This window comes from Mytilus californianus, unplaced genomic scaffold (assembly GCF_021869535.1).
Source record: "Mytilus californianus isolate M0D057914Y unplaced genomic scaffold, xbMytCali1.0.p SCAF_1, whole genome shotgun sequence".
In the NCBI taxonomy this organism is placed as follows: Eukaryota; Metazoa; Mollusca; class Bivalvia; order Mytilida; family Mytilidae; genus Mytilus; species Mytilus californianus.
The window spans coordinates 33,515,348-33,528,101 of record NW_026262581.1 but is presented as its reverse complement, the minus strand read 5'-3'; the positions used below and the strand labels follow the sequence as shown (position 1 = coordinate 33,528,101).

Genomic DNA, 12,754 nt, shown 5'->3' with positions numbered 1-12,754 from the left:
CCTTGCTATCCCATTTTAGTTTAGGGAGCTACCATTTGATTTTTATGGGGGGGCTAGGATGAAAAATTTTGTCCTGCATTTTTTTTTAGTTGTAATCTCTATCCTGCCTTTTTATTTTCCACTCTATTCGGTCCTGCCTTTTTTTTTTTTAGTTTATCCTGACTTTTTTTTACCTAAATTGTCATCCTGACTTTTTTTTTACAAGTGTCTCATCCTGACATTTTTTTTACTCAAAACTCCTGTCCTGCCTATTTTTTTCAAATTTCATCCTAGCCCCCAGCATACCAGATAGAGGCATGTTAATAAACAACCGGAATAGGGGGTGTAAAACACTCGTGATTGGTTAATGTATGAACGCTCAATATATATAAATCACAGTACAATCTCTTTTCTGACAATTATACGGTAAAGATATTCTGATCTGGTAAGATGTTTCTTTTTTTTTGTTCTGTTTTATAATGCAGCAATGTGAAGATTTTTTTCTTTTAACTTTTGCTTAAATAATATTTATAAATCATTTAATGTTGTCTTATTTGTAAAATATTTTTTTTCGTTTAAATGTTCACGTGACTTAAAACATTTTGAATTACCAGTAAATGATTTCAAATAAACTTGATGTATTTTGTAATTGCAAATAGCTACCCGTGTTTTAATATTTTCATCCATATAGTTATATGTATTAATTCTTATATCGAAAAAACAATCACTAATAACAAATAATTCTTTTCAATATTTTTTTATGGGGGTTGGATGTAATTGTCCATTTTGCATTTTTTGCATATAAATGTCACATACAACCAAATTGTGTCACACAAATTATTAGAACATCTCCTTTTTTACAATAATGCTTATGAATAATGACAAGTTACTTGGATATTACAATTATGTATTGCCAAGGACATGATAAAGTGCTTATCTTTTATTCTGGCAATAACATTGATATTATTTTACAAGCATGAATTTTAAAAATCATTGAAAATTGTGAAAAAGGCGCTCAATCATGATTCTTTGTCCTTTAAAATCAATACTTGAATTTAATTTCATTCTTTTAATCAATTCTTATATTTATATTTTGTCTTCTACACAAATATAATTTTAGATACAAACAAATAAATACCCTTTTAAAACACACTTCTGTTAGGATGCGAACTTTATTTTTAGAAAAGCAATAATTTACTGTAACATATAATAAATAAATGGTTATTTTTTATATTCGTAATTTGTAGATTGACCACACCATACGCCATTCACATACCACTACATTCGAACTTCGCAATATGGCATCAGGCGACGTCGATTTAATGGAGGCTCCCGTAAAACACCTTACATCTATCAAAAAAGAAAGAGCAAGATTTTATGGCGCAGTATTCCTACCTGATGGGAAACTTCTTGTTTCTGATAAGGCAAATTGTCGTTTGCTTCTTTTTGAAGATGACTTCTTTTACATCCAAGAATTCAAACTCCCTGATGCGCCATATGACATCGCAATAGGATCAAATCAAAAGCTATATGTCCTGATGTTCAAAAACAAACTTTTAAAATGTGAAATTGATGGTGATGACTTTAACATTCTAGAAACATATGATGTCGCTAGTGGAACCGTTTCAATCGAAACCTACAATGACCAGCTGGTCACGTGCTGCACCGAAGCCGTAAAGATATTGGACCTAGATGGAAAAGAAATTCAATCATTCAAGAAATCTAATTGTAAAACGGAGTTGTTGGTGTCAACCAAGCTGAAGAGGTTTTACCTTATAACTGACCATGGCGAAGTCAGTGGACGGAAACTCTCCGATGGAAACGAAGTGTTTAATTTCTCAAATGCCGCTTTGACCAGCATATCCTCTATTGCTCTCGATCGCAACGACAACGTATATGCAACAAGTTACGACTCAAGAAAGCTTTTTCAAATTTCGAAAAATCGTCGAAAACATAGAGTTCTCCTGGAAAAATTTGAGAAAGTCAATAAGCCGGACACAATAGTGTTCCATCCTTCGAAGGATATGTTCATAATTTTTGCTTCAGAAGACTTTGATGTCTATCAGTTTTGAATGTTTTTCCAATGTCTTTACTCATATGATTGCAATGCAATGATTTATATATTCTCTTACTGAGAGTTAAAATGGTTTTAAACAAGTATATTACCTATCGAAATGTATATAAATATAGATATTGGCAGCAGCTGTTTAAATAAACACGTGTAACACATTTTTGTGTGCTAAATGCGTAGGTGTTTTTTGAATAATCCTTATTTGCCACGCTATGTGCCAACTATTATGACAACCAATTTGAAATATATTTCATTTCAAAGCATCAAAATCAACTTGGCCCTAAAAATAAAATATAAAAAAATGAAATGCCAAAGATCAACTATATCGTAGGGAGTTGTAATCTTGAATGTCTTAGTGCTATTGAGATTTTTAAAAGGACATATAGACATTAACTCTCAAGTCATGATTAGATAAAAATAAAATTTTATTTTTTAATATTTTATTTTTAGGTCAAATTAGGATAAATTTAAAGCAAGTTCGTCTTTTTCGATATTTAGTATTTTTCACTCTTAGTTTACTCATAAAAATTAGAAGATGTGGTATGATTGCCAATGAGACAACTGTCCACAAGAGCAAACAACAACCACTCAATTACAGGCTCCTGACTTGGGACAAGCACATATAATGTTATTTTTTATGTCGTACTATATAGCACTGACAAGAGATCAAGATTTTATTGCTCTATGAGAAATATTACGGAAAGCGCGAATTCATATTTAATAAAAGAAACAAAAAAATACTAAAAAGTGTGTCTGTTCGTTTGTTTGATGATGTATAACACAACTATCAGCCCCTCTGGCTCCATCATGGTGGCAAATATTTATTGGTTGAGAAAGCCGGTGTACCCGGAGGGAACCATCGAATTTTGGCGGGAAGACTGGCAATCCTTGTTCATTAAGATCGTAGTAGATCACACCTTACCACAAGCGGGGTTGAAGATGAGCTGCTTAGACCGCTCCTCCACCGGGTTCCCTAATTAGCAGAAGATATTCTTAGAATTACTTCGAAGGGGGTTGAAATAGCTATATTGGGTGAATTAGGAATGTAACCTCGTTTTTTCACAATCTTTTAAGTCTTCTATATGATAATGGCTTCATATTATTATACCACCAAAATCTGCATTAACCATCAATAAGGTAGGAGGGATAGGCTTAAAAAATTAAGATATAAATTTTCTCATCTTTTTAAAAATCAAAGTTTGTTTTTACTATCTAAAAACCGATTACATAATGCTTCAACATAGAATTAAAAGATTAAGTGATCTTTTAACGATTATTTTTCAAATAAGGTTACAATCTTACAAGAATTTTACAGTTAATTGTGAACTTGAAAACTATTGTTTATTAAATTTAGATACTCATATAATTATATTAAAAAAAACTAAAAGTAAGAGTAGGTTTGCCGTTTAACGTGGTCGACATACTTAAACATCATTGGAAGTTTCTAAAATTCCATTTTATAATATTAAATCTAGACTCAAAATAATAAGCATACTCTCTGTATTGTTCGGTTTTTTTTTATTCAATGAGTAACGAATATAAAAAAATAACACTTTTTCTGATGAAAAATTTGACATATTGAAATCCAAGATCATAGTTAATTGAGATGTATAATGATAGTTCCAACCATAGTATTTGTAAATTATTTTTGAATTTCCACAACTGTATTTTTTTATTTGTATTATACATTTTTTTTCTTTACGCGGATAAAACATATAAACATATGTTATAGTAATAGGCATTATTCCCTTCTTTATACCCGGTCAAACTATATAATGTAATGGCATTTTAGGAGGAGACCTAATGATTTTACAAAATCAATGTGATATGCATGTAATATTTTTGATTGTGCTTCTTCTGCTAGTAATTTTGATGGATCTGTTTCTCCTTCTGAAAGTCTTTTAAAACAAAATTTGAGGGCAGTGGTTTCGGAGGTCAGTATAAAAAACTAAATAATTTATATTTTTGAATAATACGTTACCCCTCATTTTATTATTTCAAAAAATGAAATTAAAAAAAAATCATTGTATAAATATTCGTGTCATAATGTTTTGAGTGTGATTGCACTTAAGTAATACGTAGATGAAATGTAATTTTGTTCAGTTCATACTTTCCTGTTTGTGACAACAAACTGACTGGGTAACATCCGTATATTATTTGACATTTCCTCAATTTAGCCAAAATAGCGCTCACTGGAGGTATTGCGACAAATGTTGTCCAAAAAGTAGATCATGATAATTAAGATAAATAAATAAATAACTAACAAAGATCTTCTTCTGTACTTTGAGTACATTGTACACATTTTATTTTGTTCAAGCCTTTTTTTTCATAAAGGCGAAATAATTCATGACACGTATGCATGCTTTGATTAATGCGAGTTTTTTTTATCGAAATCTTGACAGTAAAAAACCGACAAACCATAAATAAGTATAAATGTTTTTTCTTATATATGGTAATTCAAATTCACAAACTAAATATAACAAATTTTGAAATATGTTGACGAGAACAAAATACGACAATAAAAATCGAATTTGATAACATACTGTCATATGTATAAACTAAACAAAATACCGGGAACGTGTGTGCTTTAAATATAGGAGTAAGCAGTTCAAATATTTAATGTAACAGTTACTAGTTTGACGTCCCATTCGCACTAAAATTTGTAACAAGCGTTCATTTTTCACATGTATAAGAGGCAAAAGAAGTTTACCGACGTCCAAATCTAAAAAATTCCTTAAAATGATACAAATCAAGGCAAACAAGCATTCGGAGAGTATTGCACGGCAATACATAGCCTCTACCGGTTAAAAAATCATTGTACTGTCCGAGGAACATAACTCTGTAAAAAATCATTTGAACAGAACAAAATTCGAACTTGATCTACAACTTTTCACGGTTAAACTATATAACAAATATCAAATCAATATTATTTAAGCAAGTTTACAAGTGAGATGGAGGGGTCGTCTCATCAATACAAACCATTCATATACAACATATATGTAACATATATACAGTCCGCCAAAAGTTAAGCACCACCTATCTTTGTTGCATCGAAATTTTTTTCATTTAAAAAAAACAGTTAATCCTCGAAAAAGAGAAAATATTCATGTAGCAATTTTGCTAACATATGCCATAAACAAACCATAAACTTTTGGTCACTGATACAGGTTCTATGCATTTGAATTTTGCGTTCATAGAAATAGTGAAAATTTCAGAAACGGAATTTAAGTTTTACTTTGATTTTATTTTTTTACAACAATTAATCATCCCAAATCATTAAAAGTCTCTATAAATAATCTTTGGTATGTTCGGCAAATTTAATGTCAATATTTAAGTCAATAGGATGTGTAACCATCTCTCTTCCGGTACAGTTCCATAACAAGGCGTCTCATACTCTGTACAAGCCTTCTGAACTTTAGTTGAGCAAATTTATTCCATTCATCAACAATTGCCCCTCTTAAATCGCCAAGACTTTGCAAAGGTGGATTTCTGCGATTGAGATTTCTGCCAGTGGCATCCCAGACATGTTCGATAGGGTTCAGGTCTGGAGACATGGAAGACCAAAAGATAGTATCAATGGCTTCTTGATCTTTGTAATCGGTTACAATCCTTGCCCTGTGTGGTCTAGCGTTGTCGTCCATGTACGAGGGTCTTTACACAAGTTGGGGATTCTCAAAATGAGGGACTACAATGTTTCTAAGCACCAAATCCCTGTATGTCTGTCTGTTCATGTTACCCTGCAAAATATGCATACCCAGCTTACAACAGTATGAGAAGAAACCCCATACTGTAACACCACCATCAACGATTGCTGTTGTTGGACAATTGTTGTTTTGATGATAGGCAGTTTTATTTCCCCACCAAACTCGTATTCTGCCGTCTATTGGTCGTAACAGAAACCAACTCTCATCTGACCAATGAATATTTTGCCAGGTTCTCATGTTCCATCGTCGATGGTCATTAGTCCTTTGAAACCTGATTATACGGTACCTGGCTGTTAGGGCACGTCTTTTTACAACATGACGCGCTCTTAGGTAGCCTCTATGAAGTCGACGGACCAATGTTCGAACATTAACACGACCACCTGGATGCCAGTGGTGTCTAAGCTATGGGGCAGGAGTAAATGGGTTGGCTTTAGCACGACCAATACGAAGTCTGTCATCACGATAGGTAGTTAAACGGGGTCTTCCGGACCTTGGTCTATCATTTACAGTTCCTGTGTCAATATGACGGTTGTAAAAATCTGACAATGACGGTGCGATTAACATTGAAATGGTTACCAATGCTCCTAGTGCTCTTACCGGCATTTGACATGTCAATTGCTTGTCAACGTTCTGTCACAGATAACTTACCGCTTGCCATATTTCACAGTGACTTGGTGAAGGTCAAATTTCACCTGTACGCGGGACAGTAGGAAGATGATTTATAGGCATCGAAACAGTGTATTTGTAAAAGTGCAGATGACCTTTAATAAAAGGTTGCTTGGCTGGTATATCGGAGTTTATTTTTTTTTGTCGTAATGAATTTTCTTAGTGTATGCTATAGGCAATTCATAACACCAAACATAAAAAAAAAATTTTCGCAATAGTTAAAAAATATTGACAGTTATATTTAGGTGGTGCTTAAGTTTTAGCGGACTGTATATATATACAATATAACGTGCATATACGATTTGAACGGCATAATTTGAAAAATATACGAATACTGAGTATTTGGTTATTTTCGGATTTTTTTCTATAATACGTAAACCATGATGAATTTCGAAATCATTTCACATTGAATTCTATAAGCCTCCTAGTAAAATAAAAAAATACTGCAATCAAATCACATCCGAATCCATTGTTTCTGCCTACCTGCCTTTAGCCATTTACTTGTTTTTCCGGGGAATATTGTAACCGGACTAATTGTTGACACTGAAGAGGTTTTGTTTCTCAACAGATCTTCACCACACTTGATGTACATATTTAATATAGGGAGGGTTAGATCTCTTTTGATTTGAAAAGTCATGGACAAAGTCACATCGCTAATGTTGAGTGGCGATGGAATGATCCGTTTCAGTGCAGTAAAATCCGCACCGTTAATATTATTGCACTTCTAATAATAAAAATAAATAAAGCTCGATTACCCCCAGGTCCTTTATATATACACGAGCTTTTTTCTTTTTTTTTTTGTCCTTTTTTGACAATTTACAAAGTTGAATTTTGATTATACAATACCAAATATTATTTGTACATTTTGTTAAAATGCGCACCTTTTGTGTCAAAGTTAAATAATTTTACACATCAGTGTTTGGTCTTTTGTCCAACCATTGCTTTATGCTTGGTATAGATTGTACCTTTTAAAGCAGTTTTAGTAAGTCTGGATAATTTCCAATCTCTTTACAATCTCCAATACTTGTTTTAATTTTGTCCTGAATGTCAAAATAAGCTAAATCAGCAACTGTAAACTAGAAAAGATGAACAGACTTGTAAATGTTTCATTAAGTTATAGTTTCATCTAAAATTTCGTTGTTTTAAAGCACCTTGTATGCAGTATAATACGATAATTTCCGTGCCGCCAGGATTAACATAAATAATGATTTTCTTACTTAAAACCATACGAACATCAACTATATTTGGTCCAATTTATCAATCAATTAAAGGAGATGTGACATGATTTTTTTTAATTTTTTTTTTTTTGAAATAAATATTTATTTATACTTAATTACCCCCCAAAAAACATCGAAAGCAATATAATTATCGTTTAAATGGATAAAATATGAATTTAAATGTATCGATCTGTCGACATACTAATTATGCATATTTCAATCCCGGAAGTCACCCAGAACGAGGCTGTGACGTCAGTGGTTTCATCAATCATATTTGACTGACGGGTGTATAGGCATAATTAGCGCAATTTCATTTTCTTCCAACAAAACCCATGACAGTGATTAAAAATGGTTCTGTGTGCTGCCAGTGGATGCAACAATAGGTATAAGAAGGACAGTTTAATTAGTTTTTTCCGTTTTCCGAGTAACCCGCAAACCAGGAAGGCGTGGACACACTATTGTAAGAGATGGGACTTCCTACCAAGCACTGGTAATAGACTTTGTTCCGCCCACTTTACAAATGCATGTTACGATCGTGACCCAGAAGTTATGAAGAATCTCGAGGGCTGTCCTACCATGAAGCCAAAACTCCGTCCAAATGCGGTACCTGACATTCCATTGACACAACCAACAACAGCTGAGCCAAGGCCACCTATACCTAAGCGGGGAGCTTATGAGAAGCGGAGAAAGGCTGAGGTAAATTTTTTTTTTTTATCTTCGCAAATATTTTTTTGCGTCCCTTTTTAATAATATTATTTTTTTATAGTTTCGTCATATTTGCGTATAGCCCAATATATCTCAGTGTTTAAAATTTGGTATCGTGTACCTCCTTAGTGTACCTCACTACCTGATCACATGTGCAGGTGTGTACACTGAAATTGGACATACATCCATAAACATCGATCAGAAGTTACAGGTATGCTTTTTTTTTTACTTTTCTTTAAATATGTTAAAGTGTTTATGAACTCAATAAATATTCTAAACCAAGTTACCATGACATAAACAATTTTTGTATGCAAAGTTCGATGCCAGTTTAAAACATAAGATTTAAAAGTTTAGGCATAAAGCTAAAATATGAAATCTTTGTTTATCTAAATGCCTCTGATAAGGAAACAGCATTCAATTTGAACTTCCGGTACTGGATTATATGTACATTTTTTTATTATTTCGCGAATTTGACTAGTTATGGTACTCGACAACTAGCAAATACGAGGGTAACATGTAGATGTACATGTATACTAAGATATAACTTTTCATCCACTGTAGATGAAAACGGTCTAGATTGTTGGTAGTATTTATATGCTTCTACGGCAGTCTAGGCCTTAGCTAAGATGTTACTGATGAATCATCAATGTTTCCCGATCTCTGTGGTATCGGCTTTTTAATATTTTTCTTACTGATTTCTCATTAGAAAAAGTTCAATATCCTCTGTCTTTTTCTTTATATAGACGTTAATAGGTGCTTTATCTACGGGTTTTATGATTGACAACATGCATCCGCATGAGTTATAGAATACCATAAGGGTGAACTTTGAAAAGCAAAAATATATAATTTAAACGTAATACATTTTCCTTAAAGATATTTCCTCAGAGCCAACCCAATATCCTGTTCCGTTGTCTTTTATTAGTTTATCCATGAACTTCAAAAATTTAGAGAGAGAGTGGGGGGGGGGGGGGGGGGGGGGTCGGTGGCCGAGTAGTCTAAGTAGTTACTACTGTAATATCTAGCCAGTCAACACTGAGGTTGTGAGTTCGAATCCCGCTCGTGCGGGTGCACTCGACTCCAATCTTAATTGACTAGGATTGTCAGTTTTCCTATCGAAGATCGGTGGTTTGTTCCGGGCACTCCGCCTTCCTCCACCAAAAAAAAAAACTGGCCGCCACGAAATAGCCCAAAAGCGGTGCTTAAAAGTGGCGTTAAAACACCAAAAATCAATCAATCAATAAAAAATTTAGGGACAAGCTTTTTTAGTATTTTCTTTGCAATATCTTCCCGAAATTAAGAAAATTTAAACGTCATGCTTCAATTCATTTTATAATATATAATTTGATATATTCATACATAAAGAAATGTTTCAGAAAGAATAAATGAAAAATAAACATCCAAGAACTGTCATCAAGTGATTATCATCACTGTTTTCCGTTTAATGTAATTGGTTTAAATCAGGCTGGTTGTTTCTCCTTAAAATTGTTTCATATTTTGTGAATCCGCGCCCTTTTAAATCTACTGCACAGTAGTGATTCTGTTCGAATTCATTGTAAAAAGCCGTACAGCACCTTTGTTCGTTAGTCGACGGTTAAGTAGTTGTAAATGAATCCAACTGCAACAACCAGATCAAAGATCTGACATAAAACCGACAAAACATAAAGAAGAACAATGACTGGTACACGATTTACGACGGACTTATTCCCGTGTGTAGTTATTGATATGAATAAAAAGAAATGCGGTGAAACTCAATGAAACAGAAACCCAAACACAAAAACAAAACAAAGGTCACCTGGAGATCAACTCATGTTTTTTTTAACAATAGACAGATGTCTATGCAATATGCAAAGCTCTGATTCGCCAAAGTAGTGAAAATATATATTACAGTGTCAATCAGAGATATTCAGTCTATACCAAATTCCCAAAAATGACATTAAACACTTAAGATATGAAAAGGAGACCATTATCAGCGAGGTTCGTTACTTGGTAAAGGCAAATTAACTTATTGTAGGGTGAAACTACTCTTTATATTTCAATACTGTGCTTTTATATTAGAAGATTCCTGATTGAAACAAATATGAATATAAAAACATACTTTTTTCTGTATATCATCTAATGCATAAAAATGATTTGAAAATTCTGTCTTGACATCTTGGACAGTTTCTAAGACAACGTCACATTTGGTATTTTCTGAGTTGTTCTTGCCATATAGATCTATGAAAATGTAGAGCAAACATTTCATTACTTTCTAGATCAAACATGTTTCAAGAAAGTATCAAAGGCCATAGGTTGTACAATGTTCAACATGGTATGCAGGATACCTTAACTTTTAGATAAGCTAAAATTTATATCATGCTAACCTTACACGCCTATTTAGTTTTTAATTTGACTAGAATTTGAAAGAACTGGAGTCGGTTTCACAAAAAAACTTACGAAATCAAGCATATTCAGGACCAAGACGAATTCAATTGGTACATGTAACGTCTGCAAACTCGGTAGACTGTGATGGAGGACGGGAGTTTCTATTCCACAGATTTTTTTTTTATGTTAGATAGGGCAGAATGTTTGCCTTGCAACATGCTGTTTACATGTTCTGACACTCTCCGTAAACGAGGCTCCGACCGGACGTGGTAGCGTATTCATACATTCCAAATAGCCAAATGGACACCCGTCTTTAGCATGGGCTTTACTGCCTGATGGAAGAAGTCTGTATATGACAATATTTGTAAGTTTGGGATTAGGAAATTTCTACAAAAGCTGAATGTTTTAAGTGTTTACAATGCACTTCGTTCATAGTATAACAGTTACAAAAATGTAATTTTGCTAGTTTGTTAGATGGTCATGAATCATGAACTCTTTCGAAGCTATTGTAAAAGAGAGGCGAAAGATAACTAAGGGATATTAAAACTCATAAGTAAAAAACAAACTGGCAATGCCATGGCAAAAACGAAAACGATCAAGACATATATAACAGTATACAAAACACATTGTCAACATAGAAAACTAAAGACTTATCAACACGAACCCCTTCAAAAACCGGAGGTGAGCTCAGGTGCACCCGAAAAGTAAGCAAATCCTGCTCCATATGTGGCACACGTCGTTCGGTCGGTCACATTCGAAGAGAAGAGGACGTAATATAAAAAAAAAAAAAAGATTTTTCTGTTATTTTCTTATTACCGTTTCCATGATTAGTTTAGATAAATAAATAATAATAATGGTAACTCATTCGATCGGTAGTAAACGTGTGTAATATAAAATTTCACGGATTATCTAGCAAAAAAGAGCTGTACACACAACTAAATATGCTTAACGAGTATTTGTTTCCATTTATTAAGATACTAACCAAACTCCCGAGCTAGGTAACGATGCATTGCTCCAGACTGTGACATTTCTTCTCATTTATTGCTAATAATGGAAGCTGCTCAAACGGAGTCTCTGTAAAAAGCAACTATTTAGAAGTACAGTTACTGTTTATATAAAATTAAGGAGATATTGTCTTTATTCATTGTTGTTTTTCTTCAATTCATGATTTTTATTTCCTCTGAAGAATAAATACCTCTAATCCACTTTTTTCATATTTTACCCCAAATAATTTAATCAATGAAAAAAAGCATTAACTTACTAGGTTTTAATTTTTTTCCACCGCATATATAATAATGTGTTGTATCGATTATATATCCTTGCAAGCTAGACGAAATTATGAATAATTGATAACTGAAAGTTCATGTAATGAATTCAAGTTTAATTTATTTTTCATATTTGGTCTATTTTTATCATATTAGTGAAACAAGTAAATTGAGAACAACAATTGTATCTGTTGATTTGTGAAGACACTAATACGTATGTTGACCTTTAGATGTTTTTGGTAATTTGCGTTGTTGAGTTTCTGTCTCATTGGCATATACCCCACATATCCTTTAATTCATGCCTAATTTTCGTTTTTATTTTTCATTTCTAAGTTGTATGAGATAGATTGAATATTAACAGACAAATACTTCATTTGATTGATTGCTATTAACTTAACGTGTCGGATGAAAATTTTTCATGTAAATTCAGGACGAGAAGAAGTTAAGATGAAATCTCATTTGGTTGATAACATTTGATTCTGTCAGTTTTGATGGACTTCCAGCCACATTCTGTATGTGCCTGTCCCAAGTCACGGGAGCCTGTAATACAGTGGTTGTCGTTTGTTTCTGTGTATCATTTTTGTTTTTCGTTCATTATTTTGTACATGAATTAGGCCGTTAGTTTTCTCGTTTGAATTGTTTTTTGGTCTCTTTTGGAGAGTTGTCTCGTTGGCAATTATACCACACCTTCTTAATTTTATATTCCCCCTTTTTGAATTTACCTTTGAGTTCGGTATTTTTTAATTACATTTACAAGACTCTGTGAAGTATGAATAAAAGAAGGAA

At 33.0% G+C, this 12,754-nt stretch overlaps 1 long non-coding RNA gene across 1 annotated transcript; it reads left to right on the top strand.

The window, feature by feature from the left end:
* The first annotated feature begins 345 nt into the window (after positions 1-345).
* Positions 346-2,227, top strand: LOC127719217 (uncharacterized). The gene is made up of 2 exons (XR_007990197.1): positions 346-424; positions 1,227-2,227. It is a non-coding gene; the product is annotated as an uncharacterized LOC127719217 (long non-coding RNA).
* The last annotated feature ends 10,527 nt before the right edge of the window (positions 2,228-12,754 follow it).